The sequence below is a fragment of the Patella vulgata genome, chromosome 1 (genome assembly GCF_932274485.2).
Source record: "Patella vulgata chromosome 1, xgPatVulg1.2, whole genome shotgun sequence".
Taxonomy (NCBI): domain Eukaryota; kingdom Metazoa; phylum Mollusca; class Gastropoda; family Patellidae; genus Patella; species Patella vulgata.
The window spans coordinates 83335921-83358197 of NC_065879.2; the positions used below are offsets into that span (position 1 = coordinate 83335921).

Here is a 22277-nt window from a genome sequence, read left to right on the forward strand (position 1 = left end):
CACATACGACGGCCATGCATTTATACATTACAGCTATACATTAAAATTGTAATACAAACAAAATACAGTACATTATTCATTGAGAACTATTTACATCATGTTTACAATAGATCATCAATTTGAAAACCCTGTTTTCCATCGATTTTACAAGATTTCATCATTTTCAAGAGGCGATATAACTCTACAATCACCCCTGCGAGAAAGGACAATAAAATGTTGACATATTTAACAAATAAAAAAACCAGGCTTACCTAGAGCAGATACTTGACTGAGTGACAATATTATGGCTATCATTAACAACATTTTCTAGTTCGTTACTGGAATCCAGGTATCCTTTAATTCAAATGTAAAGGTAATTCATTAACAAATCCCTCGAGGTTAATTAGGGTCATCTGAACCCTATTTGTGAATAAGGGTAGGATAGTGTGACAGTGCCTTAAGAATTAGTCGATGATTGGGTAATAAAATCCCGCGTGGGTAATCTGAACCCTATTTGTGAATAAGGCTAGGATAGTGTGACAGTGCCATAAGAATTAGTCGATGATTGGGTAATACAATTGGAATTTTCACTGACAGAACACGGTTGTCAGGGATGATTAGAGTGGCATTAGGTAAGATTAGATAGTCAAAACATGGAATATTTTGACAATTTCAGTCGAATTACTTCACTCTGAGCCAAGGAATCGGCAATATATAATAGGATAGCCTCGTTGTTACGATAATAAACAAAGTCTCAATTATCCATTTTGATGGTAACTGCTATTACCACAAAAAGTATTTAAATCCACTAACTATCGCAAGCGTCGAGAATTGATTATAGTCTTGGTAAGTTAATTTATGCGCAATTAATAATTTTATGCCTAAAGAAAAATCTGCATTTGGCAGATTTAGCTCTTGCATAATACCTGTTTAATATTGCCGTGTTTTAAATCCGTTAAGTATATTATTATAAATACACAGGGTAAAGGCAAGCAGGGCGTGTTTTAAGTTTAATATCTGCATAAGTAAAGGACTATATCGGGGAGTAATTGTTTCTTTTTTCTTGCATCATTTGCGGATTTTTCCAGTCTTTGCTAACAATCAACCGTTATAAAGATCTATGTGTTAAAATTATATTTCAAATGTATTAACCAGTTCTACAAAAAGTTTAAACATACATTATGCAAGAGCTAAACCTGCCTATTGCAGGTCTTTCTTTAGGCCTGAAATGTTATCTACATTATTAATTAGACATTAATTAACTTATCCAGACCATAATAAATTCTCGGTGCCATCGCTAGTCTGTGATATTTATTGGATTAGGATCCGATTTTCTGCTCAACTTTCATTCACGATTTAATCAAGAAATGAATAATCGAGACTATGTTTTATACGCCCACATTTTCATGTGGACGTATTATGCCGTCGCCCCTGTCCGTCCGGACGTCCGTCCGTCCGTCCACAATTGTTTGTGGACTCTCTACAGGTCACAATTCTTATCTTATTTCGCCGAAACTTGAAATATAGGTTTATCCCCAAAAGATCTCGGCTGCTTTCGATATTGGCATGTATCGGATCGAAACTTCATGGATTATGGCCCCTGTTTGTACGAAAAATCACGTTTTTAGCTTGTGGACCCTATAGAGGTCACAATTTTGATCCGATTTTGTTGAAACTTGAAATGTAAGTTTATAACCCAAAGATCTCAGTTCCTTTCGATATTCGCGCATATCGGACAGTAACTTCCTGAATTATGGCCCCTGATTGTACGAAAAATCACGTTTTTAGCTTGTGGACCCTATAGAAGTCATAATTTTTATCCGATTTAAAAAAAAGTTCTATTATATCACCGTTACACCCTAAGGATGGCTGAGTTCGAATTTCGTGAAAATCGACCCAAAATTGACAGACAAAATGGCCGCCGTTCGTTCCCAAATAGCGTAAGAATATGGTATATCAAGGTTGTGGATCCTATAGGGGTCACAATTTTTATCCGATTTTGTTGAAACTTGAAATGTAAGTATATAACCCAAAGATCTCGGTTCCTTTCGATGTTCGTGCATATCGGACCGTAACTTCCTGAATTATGGCCCCTGATTGTACGAAAAATCACGTTTTTAGCTTGTGGACCCTATAGAAGTCATAATTTTTATCCGATTTAAAAAAAAACGTTCTATTATATCACCGTTACACCCTAAGGATGACTGAGTTCGAAAATCGGCCCAAAATTGACAGACAAAATGGCCCTTGATTGTAGGAAAAATCACTTTCTTGTTAGCTTGTTCTCTATCCATCTCTCGAAAATGTGGGCGTATCCTGCCTGGCAGCCGCTGGTTTTTATCGTTCCGACTTTATTAATGATGATCGGGGCTAGGCCGAAAATTCAATCGCTAAAAGCTCGGTTCCGAGTGGATCAATTGGGCTGAAATTTACAGAAAATTCCCTCTACATTATCTAGTTTTTAACTATTATAGTGAGAACTGCCAGCTCTTTATCTAATCTCCCATAATGTATCTTTAATATTAGTGAACACTAAATTGTCCTTTAACACAATTAATGTGCTGATAAGAACAAGGAATTGTAATGTACTTTAGTTACATTATAGACATGATTTTAAACATTATGAAAACAAATCATAAATAATTTCTGGCAATGCCTTCGTGAGATACTGATGGTTGTTATACGGTAAATATAATATAATATATACTAAACAGCAAAAAAAAAAACGTCAGTACGCTTTCAAAATCAGAGAGGCACTTTAATCAAATCATTTTAGATAACGACTTACTAAATGGATCAAAGCAATTTTTTGTGAACAGTATGTTGACACCTTAGTGATTAATTCATCACAATTCCAAGACATTACGAGAAGGTTTAGAGTCTGTACACAGTCTATACATCAGTATCGGGTGTGTCCAACGCGAGTGTCAATAACACGAGTTGATTATGGTATGGATAAGTTAATTTTAATTAATGTCTAATTAACAATTTAGATAACATTTCAGGCCTAAAGAAAGATCTAAAATAAGCAGATTTAGCTCTTGCATAATGTATGTTTAAATGTATTAATAACGTATTTCATTGGAGAATTTGTTTTAATTATTGGAACTATATACATTAATTTACTTTCCTGGGGATGTCTTGCTTTCATGACCTACCGGGTACTGATACTATAAAGATAATGCGTGTCCTGTTTATCGCAAAAGATTTGCTAATTCCACAAATTAACTCAACTGTTTATTATCGTCTGGGCTGGTGTGCGATACTATTTGGTAATATTTAGTTAGTATTGGGTGGTATTGGGTAGTATAATATCGATCATCCTGCTGGGTTTGGGTAATATATGGTAGTCCATTCTGCTGTTTTTGAACAGTATATGATTTATCGTCCTGTTATGTTTGGGTAATATATTGTAGATTGTCCTGCTGTTTTTGGGTAATATGTGTAGATTGTCCCGCTGTTTTGGGGTAATATGTGGTAGATTGTACTGCTGTTTTTGAGTAGTATATGGTAGGTTGTCCTGCTATTTTAGGGTTATATATGGTAGATTGTCCAGCTTTTTTGGGGTAATATATGGTAGATTGCCCTGCTGTTTTTGAGTAGTATATGGTAGGTTGTCCTGCTGTTTGGGGGTAATATATGGTAGATTGTCCATAATATATGGTAGATTGCCCTGCTGTTTTTGGGTAATATATAATAGTTCGCTCGGCTAGATTGGTAACTTTTAGTCACCATGGAGATATTTAAAATAAAATACAGTCTTACCTGAATTAATTACATAAGATCACGCCAGAATAACTCAAACGTGGGCACGCATCTACTACGTTATAAAGTCATGGCGTCCCAACTGAAATAAAATAAAATGAAAAGGCGTTTAACGTGACCCAATTGAAATAAACCAAGCTGCGTTATATAGTCAATACACCAGCCAACAAACCAACCATACAATCATCTATTCAGACGTTAATAATGGATATTTTTAAAAATAAAACAAAGGTGCAATTTCTATTTTTGACGTTGTGTAACCTGACACAAGATTATTTATAATGCAACATATTACGGTTTAATAATTTATTCATTAAAGATCCGGGTAGGTGTCCTTTGTCGTTTATTTCTTTACTCGCAATTATTGTATATTTGATACACAACAGGTTTTAACGGTGGGCAACACAGTTTCCTATCCATCAAAAGTCACATGCGGTGTCCCTCAGGGTAGTATGTTCCCGTGTTATAAGCATGCTGCTGCCTGTAATCTCATACTTTATGCCGATCACAGTGTGAATTTATATTATTCACATAAAAATCATGAAACCACTTCTCATAATATGTTTCTCCATTTAGGTAAGGGGTCACACTGGCTCGCTATCCTGGAGGTCGGGTGTTCGATTCCTGCATTGGCCGAGAAAGTTCATCCAGATTTTCCGGCGTGATTCCCCTTGTCAGAACTGAGGGCATGACAAGGACAACTGTCTAGTCGTTCGGATGGGACGAAAAACCGAGGTCCCGTGTACACATTGGCGTGCTCGTAAAAGATCCCTTGATAGTTGGAATTTGATATAAGAGTAGGTCGTAGTGCCGCTGTCCGGGCAAAATTTTCCTCATAGCACACTGTATGGCGTATGCCCGTTTTCATTAGCCCAGTTCGGAGCAGAACAGTAGGACGTTAAACTCCATTTCATTTCATTTCATTTTCATTTAGGTAAGACTGACTATAGTCAGTAACTTTCATACAAGTCGTGTCAAAAATCTTGGCCTTAATATTGACAATAAACTGTCGAGAGAATTTATCGTCAATAATATAATCAAAAAGGTCCATTCTAGGTTTTACATTATTGTTAAGAAACAAGACATCGTTGACAAAAGCCACTATAAAGTTGCCAACAAAAGCTCCCGTTCAATGTCACTAACACTATTCTTGTGTGGAGAGAGAGAAATGGGGTTTAACGTCCACTAGACACAAACTAGGTCATTTCGGGACTAACATATGGTTCAGTTTTATTTCCATAATTCGCTTGCGCGTAGGGGTCTTTAGCAGTATGAGGAAACCGGAGGACCCAGAGAAAACCCACGAGGTTGGACAGGCGACCCTACTCCTTGTCACGTACAACCGGGGATTCGAAACCACGCCAGACGACTCAATAACAGACTTTATGATACAGCGCGCACGTGCTAACCATTCAGCCATCCAACCTCCCATTCTTGTTCGGGTCTTAACACAGAACTACAAAATAAGCTACATGTACATATAATCCACAATGCATGATATCAGAGGGGTCTTTAGCAGTGGGAGGAAACCGGAGGACCCGGAGAAAACCCGCGAGGTTGGACAGGCGACCCTACTCCTTGTCACGTACAACCGGGGATTCGAAACCACGCCAGTCGACTTTATGATACAGCGCGCGCACGCTAACCATTCAGCCATCCAATCCCCCGCATGGTATCAGATCACGAGACAAAATAACTCCAAATTTGTGTAAGGGTCCAACAGTTTTTAAAAATTTAATCACATACACAAAATGGCTTATGATTTTGTTGTTCCTGGTTGACGGCTGGCGTGCCAGGAGTTACTTCGCTCGCTCCTCGCGTCGCCCTGCAACGCCATCGGGATATCGAGACCTGTACGGCCGCCGCCAGGGATTGGCCGTCAAGCATCGGTGGTCTAGTGGTAGAATACTCGCGATTCGACTGGTGAGCTCGAGGTGTGAAGACGTCTTTCCGAGCTGCTCTGCTCACCGTGTGTTTATAACAGCCAACTAGCAACTGAAGTATATATTAACATCTAATGTTTAGGTTAGTTAATCATGGCTGATAATGATAATACATCGATAATGAACTTTAAACGTCTAAAAGAATGTACTATTAAAATCGTTTCTTCAGAGAAATTTGTTATAGGCGATTTCATAGATGCGATCGAAAAGGTGAGTGGTTATTGCTCAGTAATTGCATGTGTTCCAATGAACGGATACTACGAAGTTACACTTAGTAATCAAGAAGAATTAGACAAATTAGTGAAAGAAGGAGTTCTTATGAATGATATTCAACTGTCAGTAATGCTGATCGGCTATAAAGTTCTAATAGTGTCATTTATGAATATACCTCATTATGTGTCAGATGAAGATATTTTTGATAATTTAAATCATGGAATGTCACTCCAATAAGCGAGATAAGACAACGTTTCTACGATCACGGCGAAAGGAAAATAGCCGATGGCACTCGCTATCTCCGAGTAAAATTTCCCCCTGAAGTCACAAGCCTTCCGTATGCCACCCGATTCGATGGAAGATCATTCTATGTAAAGCATAATGATCAAACACGCGTATGCTTTAACTGTCTAAAAAGTGGGCATGACATTAAAAAATGTCCTGAATATACTTGTTTTAAGTGTAATAAAATCGGCCACACAAAACGATTCTGTACTGAATCACAGTGTGTACATTGTAATCAGTATTGTTGTAACTGCCCAGTGAACACAGATCAGAGTAGCATAGTTAGTGAAACAATAGAAGAGGTCGAAGGTCATAATATTACAAATACTGACGCGACTAAGACGAACGAGCCTCTCAACACTTGTATAAACAATCAAGTTAACACAACTGAATTAAAACACATTGATAACGCGGGTTGCGATCCTGAAATGCCAAGTGAAGGGGTTAAAAGCCAATCTGAATATAGGTACGAAGCCGACGGCGAAGGGGACTCGCCCCAGTAACAAAAATACATGGCTAATCAAAATAGGAGCTCAAGACTTAGATACAATACACAATTGAATAAATTAAAGCCAGAGAAAAATACGGTCAATGAAATAACGGCTAATCGCCTTGAACGAGCCAATAAACTGAAAAATCAATCAGACTCCCGCAATGGAGATAAAAAACGACAAATATCGTCCTCAGCCGACGAATCAACGAAACCTCAATACGATAAAAAAATATAAAGGTATACCAGTATCAAATCGCTACGGTCAAGAATCGATCATCTAACATAAAGACCACCATTATATATACACCACTCAATGCCCAAAATCATCTCATGGAACACTAATGGCCTGCGGGATAGTCAAAAACTATTGAACATTATTACCTACATAAAAGAATTAAACTGTGATATAGCATGTCTACAAGAGACATTCTTCGACGACGATATTATTAATTACGCTAAAAACCTATGGGACGACCCTGTCTTTTGTAGTAACTTTAACAATAAATGGCGCGCGCGGCGTAGCGATTTTTTTAAATAAAAAATTTAAAACTTGTGTGGTTCATTCTGCCAATGATGACGAGGGTAGAATTGTAAGAGTAGACCTCGATATCTTTGAAAAAAAAACTGTCTATCCTATCAATTTACGCTCCTAACGACTATAAGGAAAGGGTGGATTTTTTCAAAATTAATATACCCTCGTACCTCGACGCGACGAGGGAACTCTTTTTGTGTGGAGACTTTAATGAAGTGTTGGATAAGAATAAAGAGAGATGCCAGAATATGTACACAAACGCTATAGGCTCTAAAAGCTTTAATCAATTAATCGAGGATAATGATCTGGTAGACATATGGAGGGACAAACACCCGGACAAAATTGTTTTTACCCGTATCCAGAACGTACAGAACACGAATAAAATGAGCAGACTCGATTATATTCTTGCGAATAGATCACTTCGTGCTAATGTTCTATAGTATGGTATGTGCAATAACAAATTTTGATAACTTCGAACGTGGACCCGGACTCTGGATTCTAAACAACAAACTTTTACTTGATCAACAATATATACAAATAGTACAAAACCTTATATCTGAACAATTAAACAACGATCTATACTGTGCAGATCCACTAATCTGGTGGGATAATCTCAAATACAAAATAAAACAAGCTTCAAAAACATATTCTATAGCGAAACGAAATAAAGAAAAATCGAATTTTTGGAATATTCAAAGACGCCTCGAGTTAGAGAGAGGAAAAATTGCGAAAAATGGACACGGTAACCATGACCTAATATCCGAATTACAAAGTGAATTACAGATCCACGAACTAAATAAATGTGAGGGGGCTATCTTACGCTCAAAATGTATGGACGCCACAGAATACGATCGTTGTACATCATATTTTCTCAATCTCGAGAAACGAAACCAGGAAAACAATTGTATAAAAAATCTAATAAGTTCTGATGGTAGCATACTTAAAGAAACAATAGATATAGTACATGAGTGCAAACTATTTTACGAAACGCTCTATAAAAACGAACCTCTAAGAAATTGCGATCAAAATGTTGTATTAGATAAAATCAATACCAAACTGTCCGTCCGGGCCTCTGAATCATGCGATAACGATATAACCCTCGCTGAACTGCATAGTTGCCTGAAAGGGATGAAAACCAAAAAGTCACCCGGCTGCGACGGATTAACAGTAGAGTTTTATCTCAAGTTCTGGGACAAAATAGGCCCTATTCTACACTATGTCCTCAAGCATGTTCAATTAAACCAGGAACTTTCCAAATCAATGAAGCGAGGGGTTATATCACTTTTCTACAAGAAAAAAGGAGACAGAAGAGAGCTTAAAAATTGGCGCCCTATCAGCTTACTCAATGTCGATTATAAAATTTATGCTCGAACACTAGCCCTACGACTTAAAAATGTTATAGAAAGCTTAATTTCCCCTAACCAAACTTGTTGTATTCCAGGTAGAGATATCATAAATAATATAGCCACGATTAGAGACATTATAGATTATGTTGAAGCGGAGGAGAAACCCTGCTATATTCTTAAATTAGATGCACTTAAGGCCTTCGACAGGGTCTCGCACGACTACCTTTTTGTATTACTTAAGCACTTTGGTTTTGGAGATGTATTTATAAGGCATGTAAAAACACTGTATGGTGGAATTAATAGCTGTGTCAAGATTAACGGGCACGTGTCTTCATCATTCCCAATTAAACGATCAGTACGACAAGGATGCCCAATCTCAGCACTCTTGTACGTGTTGTCAGCAGAACCACTTAGCGCCCTGATCCATTCTAATCCCCTAATTAAAGGCATTGATATCCCGAACTCCGATGACCAAGCGATTCTATTCCAGCACGCGGACGACTGTTCCTTAACATTAGCCGATAAAGACTCTGTATGTGAAGTTTTTAAAACAGTAAATGTATATTTCAAAGCATCAGGGGCACGTATCAATGTCGAAAAATCCGAACTATTACCCATAGGTTCTGCGAAACAGATATCCTTATACTTACCTGTAGATGTTAGTGTAGTTAGACATTCTATTGAGATCCTTGGTGTACATCTCGGCCCCGATAAAGCCTATGCTGAACAACGTAACTGGAATAATAAAGTAACTAAGATACAAAATATATTAAACATGTGGAAGCAGAGAAAGTTAACCTTAGTAGGCAAGGCCATTATCGTAAACACCCTCTGCCTATCCATCTTATGGTACCTTATAAGAATCGTGGATATTCCAGAGTGGGCTTTAACGCGGGTCAACTTGTACATCAAAGAATTTTTGTGGTTCGGTAAACCACCACTAATTAAGGCAACTACTGCAGTTTCTCCGAATTGTAATGGAGGCCTGAATTTAACCAATATCCAATTAAGACAAAATAGTTTTCGGCTTGTATGGCTGAAAAAATACCTGGATCCTACCATTATAGCTCCATGGAAACATCTTATGTCATTCTTTCTAAGTAAATATCTAGATATGCAGATACCGACTGATATACTACTTAATATGTCCTTTACCCCCACAGGCCTACAATGTCTCCCTAGTTTCTATTGTACAATGCTTAAAGCGTGGGACGAGATAAATCGTGGGTGTCGTGCACAACCAGAAACATATAATGACGTCATGAGGCAACCACTGTTCCATAATCCCAACCTTATGTACGAAAACAAAATGCTCTTCTCCAAATCTCTTATTAAATGTGGTATCACCAAGGTCGCAGATATCTGTTATTGTGCTATCCCAGGCTTGCTACCAGAAAGACACGTGGTAGACCTAGTTTTATGTGTAGACGAATCTGTCGATCTTAAACATATCCACACCATGTATCATTTAATCTGCGAGTCCTTACCAAGTCTATGCTTGAATATAATTAATAAAGAATCCGACATCAATCAGTACAATCATAATGTAAAAATAATTACAGAATCCAAGCTAATCCCGATTAAGGACCTTACATCTAAATCCATTTATTGTATATTAAGAGATATTAACAGCAAAGAACCAGCCTGTATGGGTTTCTGGAATAATTACACATGTAATACTGTTAACTGGAAAGCTGTCTGGATAAATGTATTTCTTAATTTTAAAGATCCAGCTACACGACAACTTGACTTTAAAATAGCACATAATGTACTGTGGACTATGTCTAAGCTTTATAAAATCAAAACAGTCCAATCTGACCTCTGTCCGGTATGCCAAGAGGAAATTGAAGATCTAGATCATCTATTCATATCCTGTCAAAAACTGTCTTATTTTAATCGCATGATCAAAGACATGCTACAAGAGATCATCCCCTTTATCTTTAATAAGACTCCGTTTAAAACCATCATGTTATTAGGAATACAATCAAATCAACAATCACACCCAAACGACTTGTGTAATGTTATTTTAAGCACCGCCAGAATGGCTATATATAAAAGGCGTACACAAGCTATTGATTGTAATTATGTCAATATAGATTTAATTAAGCTGTTTAAAAGATTGTTAAAAAGTAATCTGTATATAATTAGCCAATATTGTATAAAAAACAAGATAGATTTTGTTGAGAAATTCATACAACCATCTATATTCATAATTTACGAATTCAAAGGAAATATCACCCTAGATTTTTAATGTTCAAGCTATTTATTTTCATATGAAAACGTTCGATTTAAAACGTTATATCTGAAAACAAGCAATATAAAGATTAAAAAGGAAAAATTACTTGACTAGTCTGGACTAGTTTGTATTTGTATAGCCAAAGATCTCACTCCTTTCATTACTAGTTTAATTTTTCAAGAAAATGTCCCTTTAAATAGCAGACGAACTAAAGCCGTCTGCACGCCGTTGACCCACTTTTCAACATGTCAAATAAACACAAACACTCAATCTGTGTCAGCATTACAAGCCTTTACTATCCAGCTCTAATTAACCTGTTCGAACCATAGTAATCTTGATCATCCAGTCCTCGCAAACTTTAACATTGAAATCTGCTATTGTAAACCTTTTCATAAGATTTTTTCAAAACCTTCTTAAGTATAAACAACATTCTTGCCTATACTAGTTTTATTCTGTATTACAGTCACCAAATATAGCAAATCCTGAAGTATTAAAGACTATATTGTAAATTTAAAGCATATTTTTCTGATCAACATTGTGTATTCAACACATCAAAACCTCCACATTAAAAGCCCTATTGCAAACCTGTTTATAAGAAACTATATACAAATTCATAATTTATTATAACTCTCTCCCTCACAATAGTCTTCATTTATGTCTATATTCATCAAATATTGCAATAATTATAGCTTTAAGGTTTATAATTAGTAATTGAAAACATATCTTGTCATTGATACTGGCCGAACTTAAACCATTGTAACTACCATGTCTTGTAAGTGTGTAAAGGACAGGCAAGGGTTTTAGCTGTAAATAATATATTTTTATTTTTTTTAATCTTTTATATATACTCAACTCATATCCTATATATATCATAAATAATCAAAAATACTTGTTTTTAATATTGTACATTACTGTATTATAGTTTTGCCTGTATACACTTATTCGAGTAATATTTACTTTGAATATGTATAAAATGAACTGAATGTTTAAAAACTATGAAATATTGTAAATATTATAAAGTATATATATATTTTCTGTGAATAAAATATTAATAAAAAAAAAAAAGTATCCCCGCCTGTCACGCGGGAGACCGGGGTTCAATTCCCCGCCGGGGAGGGCTTCCTTTTTCGCACGCCCGCTTAACCTTATGCGGCCGGCGACCGCGAGGAGCGGCATAAAACGAAGTACCAAAACAAAACAAAACAAAACAAAGGCGGCGACGCAGAAAGACGAAGACCACGGGCGGGGCAAAACAAAACACAATAACAAATACAATAAAACCAACACGCCAGCATAACAGAAAACTTTAAAAGGACAACGGGCTCCGGCGTGCGCACAGGCAGCGACGGAGGGACTCGGCGGCGAGACGCGCGAGGAAAAAGGGGCGCGCGAACGCGCATATCGGCGAGAAGGCACCAGGGGGAGTCGAACCCTCGACCTTCTGTTTACTAGACAGACGCTCTAACCAACTGAGCTATGGCGCCGACAGCGGGGCCAGGCGTGCCGCGATCTACACTGCCGATACATAAATGAGAGGAAACGGTCGGGCACCGCTAGCGAGGGAGCAAAACCTGGGACCACCTCCGACGGGACTCGAACCCGCAATCCCCGGCTTAGGAGGCCGATGCCTTATCCATTGGGCCACGGAGGCTGGCTTCTGGGGTGGGGAAAATAGCCGTGGTCGACCTGTCGGAGGGACGACGCGCTCGTTCGAACGGTGTACACGCGGCACAGGGTAGCTAGCCTGCCGCCGTGCTACTAGGAGACCACTGGTACACCTGTCCACACCAATCAGTTTTGCAAGTCTGCACGCAACTGAACGGTGCACGCCTGCGCGTCTCTGTTGGCCAGGGACCCTCGGAGCAGCGGCAAAGGCGAGTGGCGCGCGACAACGGGACGCGGTCTGCCAGGATTCCTCGGTAGTATAGTGGTCAGTATCCCCGCCTGTCACGCGGGAGACCGGGGTTCAATTCCCCGCCGGGGAGGCACCTTTTACCCGACGGCCCCGTGACGGCGAGGAAAAAAGCAATTGTTCCGATACCGGGAGTCGAACCCGGGCCGCCTGGGTGAAAGCCAGGAATCCTAACCGCTAGACCATATCGGAGACCTGGTCCCTCAGCGCACGTCTGTCGAGTCGCCGTTTCTGCCGCACGCCACAACAATAGAGTGGAAGGCACCCGGCAACACACATCACACACTGCCAGCCACGACTCGACGCGGTTGGCCGGCAGACATGCAAAAGAAGCGTGCATCGACCGGGAATCGAACCCGGGTCACCCGCGTGGCAGGCGAGTATTCTACCACTAGACCACCGATGCTTGACGGCCAATCCCTGGCGGCGGCCGTACAGGTCTCGATATCCCGATGGCGTTGCGGGCGACGCGAGGAGCGAGCGAAGTAACTCCTGGCACGCCAGCCGTCAACCAGTCCTCGGTAGTATAGTGGTCAGTATCCCCGCCTGTCACGCGGGAGACCGGGGTTCAATTCCCCGCCGGGGAGGGCTTCCTTTTTCGCACGCCCGCTTAACCTTATGCGGCCGGCGACCGCGAGGAGCGGCATAAAACGAAGTACCAAAACAAAACAAAACAAAACAAAGGCGGCGACGCAGAAAGACGAAGACCACGGGCGGGGCAAAACAAAACACAATAACAAATACAATAAAACCAACACGCCAGCATAACAGAAAACTTTAAAAGGACAACGGGCTCCGGCGTGCGCACAGGCAGCGACGGAGGGACTCGGCGGCGAGACGCGCGAGGAAAAAGGGGCGCGCGAACGCGCATATCGGCGAGAAGGCACCAGGGGGAGTCGAACCCTCGACCTTCTGTTTACTAGACAGACGCTCTAACCAACTGAGCTATGGCGCCGACAGCGGGGCCAGGCGTGCCGCGATCTACACTGCCGATACATAAATGAGAGGAAACGGTCGGGCACCGCTAGCGAGGGAGCAAAACCTGGGACCACCTCCGACGGGACTCGAACCCGCAATCCCCGGCTTAGGAGGCCGATGCCTTATCCATTGGGCCACGGAGGCTGGCTTCTGGGGTGGGGAAAATAGCCGTGGTCGACCTGTCGGAGGGACGACGCGCTCGTTCGAACGGTGTACACGCGGCACAGGGTAGCTAGCCTGCGGCCGTGCTACTAGGAGACCACTGGTACACCTGTCCACACCAATCAGTTTTGCAAGTCTGCACGCAACTGAACGGTGCACGCCTGCGCGTCTCTGTTGGCCAGGGACCCTCGGAGCAGCGGCAAAGGCGAGTGGCGCGCGACAACGGGACGCGGTCTGCCAGGATTCCTCGGTAGTATAGTGGTCAGTATCCCCGCCTGTCACGCGGGAGACCGGGGTTCAATTCCCCGCCGGGGAGGCACCTTTTACCCGACGGCCTCGTGACGGCGAGGAAAAAAGCAATTGTTCCGATACCGGGAGTCGAACCCGGGCCGCCTGGGTGAAAGCCAGGAATCCTAACCGCTAGACCATATCGGAGACCTGGTCCCTCAGCGCACGTCTGTCGAGTCGCCGTTTCTGCCGCACGCCACAACAATAGAGTGGAAGGCACCCGGCAACACACATCACACACTGCCAGCCACGACTCGACGCGGTTGGCCGGCAGACATGCAAAAGAAGCGTGCATCGACCGGGAATCGAACCCGGGTCACCCGCGTGGCAGGCGAGTATTCTACCACTAGACCACCGATGCTTGACGGCCAATCCCTGGCGGCGGCCGTACAGGTCTCGATATCCCGATGGCGTTGCGGGCGACGCGAGGAGCGAGCGAAGTAACTCCTGGCACGCCAGCCGTCAACCAGTCCTCGGTAGTATAGTGGTCAGTATCCCCGCCTGTCACGCGGGAGACCGGGGTTCAATTCCCCGCCGGGGAGGGCTTCCTTTTTCGCACGCCCGCTTAACCTTATGCGGCCGGCGACCGCGAGGAGCGGCATAAAACGAAGTACCAAAACAAAACAAAACAAAACAAAGGCGGCGACGCAGAAAGACGAAGACCACGGGCGGGGCAAAACAAAACACAATAACAAATACAATAAAACCAACACGCCAGCATAACAGAAAACTTTAAAAGGACAACGGGCTCCGGCGTGCGCACAGGCAGCGACGGAGGGACTCGGCGGCGAGACGCGCGAGGAAAAAGGGGCGCGCGAACGCGCCCGCGTGAATATCGGCGAGAAGGCACCAGGGGGAGTCGAACCCTCGACCTTCTGTTTACTAGACAGACGCTCTAACCAACTGAGCTATGGCGCCGACAGCGGGGCCAGGCGTGCCGCGATCTACACTGCCGATACATAAATGAGAGGAAACGGTCGGGCACCGCTAGCGAGGGAGCAAAACCTGGGACCACCTCCGACGGGACTCGAACCCGCAATCCCCGGCTTAGGAGGCCGATGCCTTATCCATTGGGCCACGGAGGCTGGCTTCTGGGGTGGGGAAAATAGCCGTGGTCGACCTGTCGGAGGGACGACGCGCTCGTTCGAACGGTGTACACGCGGCACAGGGTAGCTAGCCTGCCGCCGTGCTACTAGGAGACCACTGGTACACCTGTCCACACCAATCAGTTTTGCAAGTCTGCACGCAACTGAACGGTGCACGCCTGCGCGTCTCTGTTGGCCAGGGACCCTCGGAGCAGCGGCAAAGGCGAGTGGCGCGCGACAACGGGACGCGGTCTGCCAGGATTCCTCGGTAGTATAGTGGTCAGTATCCCCGCCTGTCACGCGGGAGACCGGGGTTCAATTCCCCGCCGGGGAGGCACCTTTTACCCGACGGCCCCGTGACGGCGAGGAAAAAAGCAATTGTTCCGATACCGGGAGTCGAACCCGGGCCGCCTGGGTGAAAGCCAGGAATCCTAACCGCTAGACCATATCGGAGACCTGGTCCCTCAGCGCACGTCTGTCGAGTCGCCGTTTCTGCCGCACGCCACAACAATAGAGTGGAAGGCACCCGGCAACACACATCACACACTGCCAGCCACGACTCGACGCGGTTGGCCGGCAGACATGCAAAAGAAGCGTGCATCGACCGGGAATCGAACCCGGGTCACCCGCGTGGCAGGCGAGTATTCTACCACTAGACCACCGATGCTTGACGGCCAATCCCTGGCGGCGGCCGTACAGGTCTCGATATCCCGATGGCGTTGCGGGCGACGCGAGGAGCGAGCGAAGTAACTCCTGGCACGCCAGCCGTCAACCAGTCCTCGGTAGTATAGTGGTCAGTATCCCCGCCTGTCACGCGGGAGACCGGGGTTCAATTCCCCGCCGGGGAGGGCTTCCTTTTTCGCACGCCCGCTTGACCTTATGCGGCCGGCGACCGCGAGGAGCGGCATAAAACGAAGTACCAAAACAAAACAAAACAAAACAAAACAAAGTGCGGCGACGCAGAAAGACGAAGACCACGGGCGGGGCAAAACAAAACACAATAACAAATACAATAAAACCAACACGCCAGCATAACAGAAAACTTTAAAAGGACAACGGGCTCCGGCGTGCGCACAGGCAGCGACGGAGGGACTCGGCGGAGAGACGCGCGAGGAAAAAGGGGCGCGCGAACGCGCCCGCGTGAATATCGGCGAGAAGGCACCAGGGGGAGTCGAACCCTCGACCTTCTGTTTACTAGACAGACGCTCTAACCAACTGAGCTATGGCGCCGACAGCGGGGCCAGGCGTGCCGCGATCTACACTGCCGATACATAAATGAGAGGAAACGGTCGGGCACCGCTAGCGAGGGAGCAAAACCTGGGACCACCTCCGACGGGACTCGAACCCGCAATCCCCGGCTTAGGAGGCCGATGCCTTATCCATTGGGCCACGGAGGCTGGCTTCTGGGGTGGGGAAAATAGCCGTGGTCGACCTGTCGGAGGGACGACGCGCTCGTTCGAACGGTGTACACGCGGCACAGGGTAGCTAGCCTGCCGCCGTGCTACTAGGAGACCACTGGTACACCTGTCCACACCAATCAGTTTTGCAAGTCTGCACGCAACTGAACGGTGCACGCCTGCGCGTCTCTGTTGGCCAGGGACCCTCGGAGCAGCGGCAAAGGCGAGTGGCGCGCGACAACGGGACGCGGTCTGCCAGGATTCCTCGGTAGTATAGTGGTCAGTATCCCCGCCTGTCACGCGGGAGACCGGGGTTCAATTCCCCGCCGGGGAGGCACCTTTTACCCGACGGCCCCGTGACGGCGAGGAAAAAAGCAATTGTTCCGATACCGGGAGTCGAACCCGGGCCGCCTGGGTGAAAGCCAGGAATCCTAACCGCTAGACCATATCGGAGACCTGGTCCCTCAGCGCACGTCTGTCGAGTCGCCGTTTCTGCCGCACGCCACAACAATAGAGTGGAAGGCACCCGGCAACACACATCACACACTGCCAGCCACGACTCGACGCGGTTGGCCGGCAGACATGCAAAAGAAGCGTGCATCGACCGGGAATCGAACCCGGGTCACCCGCGTGGCAGGCGAGTATTCTACCACTAGACCACCGATGCTTGACGGCCAATCCCTGGCGGCGGCCGTACAGGTCTCGATATCCCGATGGCGTTGCGGGCGACGCGAGGAGCGAGCGAAGTAACTCCTGGCACGCCAGCCGTCAACCAGTCCTCGGTAGTATAGTGGTCAGTATCCCCGCCTGTCACGCGGGAGACCGGGGTTCAATTCCCCGCCGGGGAGGGCTTCCTTTTTCGCACGCCCGCTTGACCTTATGCGGCCGGCGACCGCGAGGAGCGGCATAAAACGAAGTACCAAAACAAAACAAAACAAAACAAAACAAAGTGCGGCGACGCAGAAAGACGAAGACCACGGGCGGGGCAAAACAAAACACAATAACAAATACAATAAAACCAACACGCCAGCATAACAGAAAACTTTAAAAGGACAACGGGCTCCGGCGTGCGCACAGGCAGCGACGGAGGGACTCGGCGGCGAGACGCGCGAGGAAAAAGGGGCGCGCGAACGCGCCCGCGTGAATATCGGCGAGAAGGCACCAGGGGGAGTCGAACCCTCGACCTTCTGTTTACTAGACAGACGCTCTAACCAACTGAGCTATGGCGCCGACAGCGGGGCCAGGCGTGCCGCGATCTGCACTGCCGATACATAAATGAGAGGAAACGGTCGGGCACCGCTAGCGAGGGAGCAAAACCTGGGACCACCTCCGACGGGACTCGAACCCGCAATCCCCGGCTTAGGAGGCCGATGCCTTATCCATTGGGCCACGGAGGCTGGCTTCTGGGGTGGGGAAAATAGCCGTGGTCGACCTGTCGGAGGGACGACGCGCTCGTTCGAACGGTGTACACGCGGCACAGGGTAGCTAGCCTGCCGCCGTGCTACTAGGAGACCACTGGTACACCTGTCCACACCAATCAGTTTTGCAAGTCTGCACGCAACTGAACGGTGCACGCCTGCGCGTCTCTGTTGGCCAGGGACCCTCGGAGCAGCGGCAAAGGCGAGTGGCGCGCGACAACGGGACGCGGTCTGCCAGGATTCCTCGGTAGTATAGTGGTCAGTATCCCCGCCTGTCACGCGGGAGACCGGGGTTCAATTCCCCGCCGGGGAGGCACCTTTTACCCGACGGCCCCGTGACGGCGAGGAAAAAAGCAATTGTTCCGATACCGGGAGTCGAACCCGGGCCGCCTGGGTGAAAGCCAGGAATCCTAACCGCTAGACCATATCGGAGACCTGGTCCCTCAGCGCACGTCTGTCGAGTCGCCGTTTCTGCCGCACGCCACAACAATAGAGTGGAAGGCACCCGGCAACACACATCACACACTGCCAGCCACGACTCGACGCGGTTGGCCGGCAGACATGCAAAAGAAGCGTGCATCGACCGGGAATCGAACCCGGGTCACCCGCGTGGCAGGCGAGTATTCTACCACTAGACCACCGATGCTTGACGGCCAATCCCTGGCGGCGGCCGTACAGGTCTCGATATCCCGATGGCGTTGCGGGCGACGCGAGGAGCGAGCGAAGTAACTCCTGGCACGCCAGCCGTCAACCAGTCCTCGGTAGTATAGTGGTCAGTATCCCCGCCTGTCACGCGGGAGACCGGGGTTCAATTCCCCGCCGGGGAGGGCTTCCTTTTTCGCACGCCCGCTTGACCTTATGCGGCCGGCGACCGCGAGGAGCGGCATAAAACGAAGTACCAAAACAAAACAAAACAAAACAAAACAAAGTGCGGCGACGCAGAAAGACGAAGACCACGGGCGGGGCAAAACAAAACACAATAACAAATACAATAAAACCAACACGCCAGCATAACAGAAAACTTTAAAAGGACAACGGGCTCCGGCGTGCGCACAGGCAGCGACGGAGGGACTCGGCGGCGAGACGCGCGAGGAAAAAGGGGCGCGCGAACGCGCCCGCGTGAATATCGGCGAGAAGGCACCAGGGGGAGTCGAACCCTCGACCTTCTGTTTACTAGACAGACGCTCTAACCAACTGAGCTATGGCGCCGACAGCGGGGCCAGGCGTGCCGCGATCTACACTGCCGATACATAAATGAGAGGAAACGGTCGGGCACCGCTAGCGAGGGAGCAAAACCTGGGACCACCTCCGACGGGACTCGAACCCGCAATCCCCGGCTTAGGAGGCCGATGCCTTATCCATTGGGCCACGGAGGCTGGCTTCTGGGGTGGGGAAAATAGCCGTGGTCGACCTGTCGGAGGGACGACGCGCTCGTTCGAACGGTGTACACGCGGCACAGGGTAGCTAGCCTGCCGCCGTGCTACTAGGAGACCACTGGTACACCTGTCCACACCAATCAGTTTTGCAAGTCTGCACGCAACTGAACGGTGCACGCCTGCGCGTCTCTGTTGGCCAGGGACCCTCGGAGCAGCGGCAAAGGCGAGTGGCGCGCGACAACGGGACGCGGTCTGCCAGGATTCCTCGGTAGTATAGTGGTCAGTATCCCCGCCTGTCACGCGGGAGACCGGGGTTCAATTCCCCGCCGGGGAGGCACCTTTTACCCGACGGCCCCGTGACGGCGAGGAAAAAAGCAATTGTTCCGATACCGGGAGTCGAACCCGGGCCGCCTGGGTGAAAGCCAGGAATCCTAACCGCTAGACCATATCGGAGACCTGGTCCCTCAGCGCACGTCTGTCGAGTCGCCGTTTCTGCCGCACGCCACAACAATAGAGTGGAAGGCACCCGGCAACACACATCACACACTGCCAGCCACGACTCGACGCGGTTGGCCGGCAGACATGCAAAAGAAGCGTGCATCGACCGGGAATCGAACCCGGGTCACCCGCGTGGCAGGCGAGTATTCTACCACTAGACCACCGATGCTTGACGGCCAATCCCTGGCGGCGGCCGTACAGGTCTCGATATCCCGATGGCGTTGCGGGCGACGCGAGGAGCGAGCGAAGTAACTCCTGGCACGCCAGCCGTCAACCAGTCCTCGGTAGTATAGTGGTCAGTATCCCCGCCTGTCACGCGGGAGACCGGGGTTCAATTCCCCGCCGGGGAGGGCTTCCTTTTTCGCACGCCCGCTTGACCTTATGCGGCCGGCGACCGCGAGGAGCGGCATAAAACGAAGTACCAAAACAAAACAAAACAAAACAAAACAAAGTGCGGCGACGCAGAAAGACGAAGACCACGGGCGGGGCAAAACAAAACACAATAACAAATACAATAAAACCAACACGCCAGCATAACAGAAAACTTTAAAAGGACAACGGGCTCCGGCGTGCGCACAGGCAGCGACGGAGGGACTCGGCGGCGAGACGCGCGAGGAAAAAGGGGCGCGCGAACGCGCCCGCGTGAATATCGGCGAGAAGGCACCAGGGGGAGTCGAACCCTCGACCTTCTGTTTACTAGACAGACGCTCTAACCAACTGAGCTATGGCGCCGACAGCGGGGCCAGGCGTGCCGCGATCTACACTGCCGATACATAAATGAGAGGAAACGGTCGGGCACCGCTAGCGAGGGAGCAAAACCTGGGACCACCTCCGACGGGACTCGAACCCGCAATCCCCGGCTTAGGAGGCCGATGCCTTATCCATTGGGCCACGGAGGCTGGCTTCTGGGGTGGGGAAAATAGCCGTGGTCGACCTGTCGGAGGGACGACGCGCTCGTTCGAACGGTGTACACGCGGCACAGGGTAGCTAGCCTGCCGCCGTGCTACTAGGAGACCACTGGTACACCTGTCCACACCAATCAGTTTTGCAAGTCTGCACGCAACTGAACGGTGCACGCCTGCGCGTCTCTGTTGGCCAGGGACCCTCGGAGCAGCGGCAAAGGCGAGTGGCGCGCGACAACGGGACGCGGTCTGCCAGGATTCCTCGGTAGTATAGTGGTCAGTATCCCCGCCTGTCACGCGGGAGACCGGGGTTCAATTCCCCGCCGGGGAGGCACCTTTTACCCGACGGCCCCGTGACGGCGAGGAAAAAAGCAATTGTTCCGATACCGGGAGTCGAACCCGGGCCGCCTGGGTGAAAGCCAGGAATCCTAACCGCTAGACCATATCGGAGACCTGGTCCCTCAGCGCACGTCTGTCGAGTCGCCGTTTCTGCCGCACGCCACAACAATAGAGTGGAAGGCACCCGGCAACACACATCACACACTGCCAGCCACGACTCGACGCGGTTGGCCGGCAGACATGCAAAAGAAGCGTGCATCGACCGGGAATCGAACCCGGGTCACCCGCGTGGCAGGCGAGTATTCTACCACTAGACCACCGATGCTTGACGGCCAATCCCTGGCGGCGGCCGTACAGGTCTCGATATCCCGATGGCGTTGCGGGCGACGCGAGGAGCGAGCGAAGTAACTCCTGGCACGCCAGCCGTCAACCAGTCCTCGGTAGTATAGTGGTCAGTATCCCCGCCTGTCACGCGGGAGACCGGGGTTCAATTCCCCGCCGGGGAGGGCTTCCTTTTTCGCACGCCCGCTTGACCTTATGCGGCCGGCGACCGCGAGGAGCGGCATAAAACGAAGTACCAAAACAAAACAAAACAAAACAAAACAAAGTGCGGCGACGCAGAAAGACGAAGACCACGGGCGGGGCAAAACAAAACACAATAACAAATACAATAAAACCAACACGCCAGCATAACAGAAAACTTTAAAAGGACAACGGGCTCCGGCGTGCGCACAGGCAGCGACGGAGGGACTCGGCGGCGAGACGCGCGAGGAAAAAGGGGCGCGCGAACGCGCCCGCGTGAATATCGGCGAGAAGGCACCAGGGGGAGTCGAACCCTCGACCTTCTGTTTACTAGACAGACGCTCTAACCAACTGAGCTATGGCGCCGACAGCGGGGCCAGGCGTGCCGCGATCTACACTGCCGATACATAAATGAGAGGAAACGGTCGGGCACCGCTAGCGAGGGAGCAAAACCTGGGACCACCTCCGACGGGACTCGAACCCGCAATCCCCGGCTTAGGAGGCCGATGCCTTATCCATTGGGCCACGGAGGCTGGCTTCTGGGGTGGGGAAAATAGCCGTGGTCGACCTGTCGGAGGGACGACGCGCTCGTTCGAACGGTGTACACG

General features: G+C 47.7%; 1 protein-coding gene and 44 non-coding genes across 45 annotated transcripts in view; 14 read left to right on the forward strand and 31 right to left on the reverse strand.

The window, feature by feature from the left end:
• Positions 1-3892, reverse strand: part of LOC126823785 (uncharacterized) — a 30470-nt gene extending 26578 nt beyond the window's left edge. Inside the window, exons 1-2 of the mRNA XM_050552771.2 lie at positions 3745-3892; positions 252-333 (exon numbers count right to left, since the gene is read on the reverse strand). The gene's annotated coding sequence lies outside the window, so the exon portion shown is untranslated. The remainder of the gene's footprint in view (positions 1-251; positions 334-3744) is intronic.
• An 8310-nt stretch (positions 3893-12202) lies between these two features.
• Trnat-agu (transfer RNA threonine (anticodon AGU)) lies at positions 12203-12276 on the reverse strand. The gene has a single exon. It is a non-coding gene; the product is annotated as a tRNA-Thr (tRNA).
• Positions 12277-12370: 94 nt separating this feature from the next.
• Positions 12371-12443, reverse strand: Trnar-ccu (transfer RNA arginine (anticodon CCU)). Its single transcript has one exon. It is a non-coding gene; the product is annotated as a tRNA-Arg (tRNA).
• A 262-nt stretch (positions 12444-12705) lies between these two features.
• On the forward strand, positions 12706-12777 carry Trnad-guc (transfer RNA aspartic acid (anticodon GUC)). The gene has a single exon. It is a non-coding gene; the product is annotated as a tRNA-Asp (tRNA).
• Positions 12778-12824: 47 nt separating this feature from the next.
• Positions 12825-12896, reverse strand: Trnae-uuc (transfer RNA glutamic acid (anticodon UUC)). Its single transcript has one exon. It is a non-coding gene; the product is annotated as a tRNA-Glu (tRNA).
• Positions 12897-13039: 143 nt separating this feature from the next.
• Trnag-gcc (transfer RNA glycine (anticodon GCC)) lies at positions 13040-13110 on the reverse strand. Its single transcript has one exon. It is a non-coding gene; the product is annotated as a tRNA-Gly (tRNA).
• Positions 13111-13219: 109 nt separating this feature from the next.
• Positions 13220-13291, forward strand: Trnad-guc (transfer RNA aspartic acid (anticodon GUC)). The gene has a single exon. It is a non-coding gene; the product is annotated as a tRNA-Asp (tRNA).
• A 294-nt stretch (positions 13292-13585) lies between these two features.
• On the reverse strand, positions 13586-13659 carry Trnat-agu (transfer RNA threonine (anticodon AGU)). The gene has a single exon. It is a non-coding gene; the product is annotated as a tRNA-Thr (tRNA).
• Positions 13660-13753: 94 nt separating this feature from the next.
• Positions 13754-13826, reverse strand: Trnar-ccu (transfer RNA arginine (anticodon CCU)). Its single transcript has one exon. It is a non-coding gene; the product is annotated as a tRNA-Arg (tRNA).
• Positions 13827-14088: 262 nt separating this feature from the next.
• Positions 14089-14160, forward strand: Trnad-guc (transfer RNA aspartic acid (anticodon GUC)). Its single transcript has one exon. It is a non-coding gene; the product is annotated as a tRNA-Asp (tRNA).
• Positions 14161-14207: 47 nt separating this feature from the next.
• Trnae-uuc (transfer RNA glutamic acid (anticodon UUC)) lies at positions 14208-14279 on the reverse strand. The gene has a single exon. It is a non-coding gene; the product is annotated as a tRNA-Glu (tRNA).
• Positions 14280-14422: 143 nt separating this feature from the next.
• On the reverse strand, positions 14423-14493 carry Trnag-gcc (transfer RNA glycine (anticodon GCC)). The gene has a single exon. It is a non-coding gene; the product is annotated as a tRNA-Gly (tRNA).
• A 109-nt stretch (positions 14494-14602) lies between these two features.
• Positions 14603-14674, forward strand: Trnad-guc (transfer RNA aspartic acid (anticodon GUC)). The gene has a single exon. It is a non-coding gene; the product is annotated as a tRNA-Asp (tRNA).
• Positions 14675-14976: 302 nt separating this feature from the next.
• Positions 14977-15050, reverse strand: Trnat-agu (transfer RNA threonine (anticodon AGU)). Its single transcript has one exon. It is a non-coding gene; the product is annotated as a tRNA-Thr (tRNA).
• A 94-nt stretch (positions 15051-15144) lies between these two features.
• Positions 15145-15217, reverse strand: Trnar-ccu (transfer RNA arginine (anticodon CCU)). The gene has a single exon. It is a non-coding gene; the product is annotated as a tRNA-Arg (tRNA).
• A 262-nt stretch (positions 15218-15479) lies between these two features.
• On the forward strand, positions 15480-15551 carry Trnad-guc (transfer RNA aspartic acid (anticodon GUC)). The gene has a single exon. It is a non-coding gene; the product is annotated as a tRNA-Asp (tRNA).
• Positions 15552-15598: 47 nt separating this feature from the next.
• On the reverse strand, positions 15599-15670 carry Trnae-uuc (transfer RNA glutamic acid (anticodon UUC)). The gene has a single exon. It is a non-coding gene; the product is annotated as a tRNA-Glu (tRNA).
• A 143-nt stretch (positions 15671-15813) lies between these two features.
• Positions 15814-15884, reverse strand: Trnag-gcc (transfer RNA glycine (anticodon GCC)). The gene has a single exon. It is a non-coding gene; the product is annotated as a tRNA-Gly (tRNA).
• Positions 15885-15993: 109 nt separating this feature from the next.
• On the forward strand, positions 15994-16065 carry Trnad-guc (transfer RNA aspartic acid (anticodon GUC)). Its single transcript has one exon. It is a non-coding gene; the product is annotated as a tRNA-Asp (tRNA).
• Positions 16066-16373: 308 nt separating this feature from the next.
• Trnat-agu (transfer RNA threonine (anticodon AGU)) lies at positions 16374-16447 on the reverse strand. Its single transcript has one exon. It is a non-coding gene; the product is annotated as a tRNA-Thr (tRNA).
• A 94-nt stretch (positions 16448-16541) lies between these two features.
• On the reverse strand, positions 16542-16614 carry Trnar-ccu (transfer RNA arginine (anticodon CCU)). Its single transcript has one exon. It is a non-coding gene; the product is annotated as a tRNA-Arg (tRNA).
• Positions 16615-16876: 262 nt separating this feature from the next.
• Trnad-guc (transfer RNA aspartic acid (anticodon GUC)) lies at positions 16877-16948 on the forward strand. Its single transcript has one exon. It is a non-coding gene; the product is annotated as a tRNA-Asp (tRNA).
• A 47-nt stretch (positions 16949-16995) lies between these two features.
• Trnae-uuc (transfer RNA glutamic acid (anticodon UUC)) lies at positions 16996-17067 on the reverse strand. The gene has a single exon. It is a non-coding gene; the product is annotated as a tRNA-Glu (tRNA).
• A 143-nt stretch (positions 17068-17210) lies between these two features.
• Positions 17211-17281, reverse strand: Trnag-gcc (transfer RNA glycine (anticodon GCC)). The gene has a single exon. It is a non-coding gene; the product is annotated as a tRNA-Gly (tRNA).
• A 109-nt stretch (positions 17282-17390) lies between these two features.
• Trnad-guc (transfer RNA aspartic acid (anticodon GUC)) lies at positions 17391-17462 on the forward strand. The gene has a single exon. It is a non-coding gene; the product is annotated as a tRNA-Asp (tRNA).
• A 308-nt stretch (positions 17463-17770) lies between these two features.
• On the reverse strand, positions 17771-17844 carry Trnat-agu (transfer RNA threonine (anticodon AGU)). The gene has a single exon. It is a non-coding gene; the product is annotated as a tRNA-Thr (tRNA).
• A 94-nt stretch (positions 17845-17938) lies between these two features.
• Positions 17939-18011, reverse strand: Trnar-ccu (transfer RNA arginine (anticodon CCU)). Its single transcript has one exon. It is a non-coding gene; the product is annotated as a tRNA-Arg (tRNA).
• A 262-nt stretch (positions 18012-18273) lies between these two features.
• Trnad-guc (transfer RNA aspartic acid (anticodon GUC)) lies at positions 18274-18345 on the forward strand. Its single transcript has one exon. It is a non-coding gene; the product is annotated as a tRNA-Asp (tRNA).
• Positions 18346-18392: 47 nt separating this feature from the next.
• Positions 18393-18464, reverse strand: Trnae-uuc (transfer RNA glutamic acid (anticodon UUC)). Its single transcript has one exon. It is a non-coding gene; the product is annotated as a tRNA-Glu (tRNA).
• A 143-nt stretch (positions 18465-18607) lies between these two features.
• Positions 18608-18678, reverse strand: Trnag-gcc (transfer RNA glycine (anticodon GCC)). The gene has a single exon. It is a non-coding gene; the product is annotated as a tRNA-Gly (tRNA).
• Positions 18679-18787: 109 nt separating this feature from the next.
• Positions 18788-18859, forward strand: Trnad-guc (transfer RNA aspartic acid (anticodon GUC)). The gene has a single exon. It is a non-coding gene; the product is annotated as a tRNA-Asp (tRNA).
• Positions 18860-19167: 308 nt separating this feature from the next.
• Positions 19168-19241, reverse strand: Trnat-agu (transfer RNA threonine (anticodon AGU)). The gene has a single exon. It is a non-coding gene; the product is annotated as a tRNA-Thr (tRNA).
• A 94-nt stretch (positions 19242-19335) lies between these two features.
• On the reverse strand, positions 19336-19408 carry Trnar-ccu (transfer RNA arginine (anticodon CCU)). The gene has a single exon. It is a non-coding gene; the product is annotated as a tRNA-Arg (tRNA).
• A 262-nt stretch (positions 19409-19670) lies between these two features.
• Positions 19671-19742, forward strand: Trnad-guc (transfer RNA aspartic acid (anticodon GUC)). The gene has a single exon. It is a non-coding gene; the product is annotated as a tRNA-Asp (tRNA).
• A 47-nt stretch (positions 19743-19789) lies between these two features.
• Trnae-uuc (transfer RNA glutamic acid (anticodon UUC)) lies at positions 19790-19861 on the reverse strand. Its single transcript has one exon. It is a non-coding gene; the product is annotated as a tRNA-Glu (tRNA).
• Positions 19862-20004: 143 nt separating this feature from the next.
• On the reverse strand, positions 20005-20075 carry Trnag-gcc (transfer RNA glycine (anticodon GCC)). The gene has a single exon. It is a non-coding gene; the product is annotated as a tRNA-Gly (tRNA).
• A 109-nt stretch (positions 20076-20184) lies between these two features.
• On the forward strand, positions 20185-20256 carry Trnad-guc (transfer RNA aspartic acid (anticodon GUC)). Its single transcript has one exon. It is a non-coding gene; the product is annotated as a tRNA-Asp (tRNA).
• Positions 20257-20564: 308 nt separating this feature from the next.
• On the reverse strand, positions 20565-20638 carry Trnat-agu (transfer RNA threonine (anticodon AGU)). Its single transcript has one exon. It is a non-coding gene; the product is annotated as a tRNA-Thr (tRNA).
• Positions 20639-20732: 94 nt separating this feature from the next.
• Trnar-ccu (transfer RNA arginine (anticodon CCU)) lies at positions 20733-20805 on the reverse strand. The gene has a single exon. It is a non-coding gene; the product is annotated as a tRNA-Arg (tRNA).
• Positions 20806-21067: 262 nt separating this feature from the next.
• On the forward strand, positions 21068-21139 carry Trnad-guc (transfer RNA aspartic acid (anticodon GUC)). The gene has a single exon. It is a non-coding gene; the product is annotated as a tRNA-Asp (tRNA).
• A 47-nt stretch (positions 21140-21186) lies between these two features.
• Trnae-uuc (transfer RNA glutamic acid (anticodon UUC)) lies at positions 21187-21258 on the reverse strand. Its single transcript has one exon. It is a non-coding gene; the product is annotated as a tRNA-Glu (tRNA).
• Positions 21259-21401: 143 nt separating this feature from the next.
• Positions 21402-21472, reverse strand: Trnag-gcc (transfer RNA glycine (anticodon GCC)). The gene has a single exon. It is a non-coding gene; the product is annotated as a tRNA-Gly (tRNA).
• A 109-nt stretch (positions 21473-21581) lies between these two features.
• Positions 21582-21653, forward strand: Trnad-guc (transfer RNA aspartic acid (anticodon GUC)). Its single transcript has one exon. It is a non-coding gene; the product is annotated as a tRNA-Asp (tRNA).
• A 308-nt stretch (positions 21654-21961) lies between these two features.
• Positions 21962-22035, reverse strand: Trnat-agu (transfer RNA threonine (anticodon AGU)). The gene has a single exon. It is a non-coding gene; the product is annotated as a tRNA-Thr (tRNA).
• Positions 22036-22129: 94 nt separating this feature from the next.
• Trnar-ccu (transfer RNA arginine (anticodon CCU)) lies at positions 22130-22202 on the reverse strand. Its single transcript has one exon. It is a non-coding gene; the product is annotated as a tRNA-Arg (tRNA).
• Positions 22203-22277: the final 75 nt, after the last annotated feature.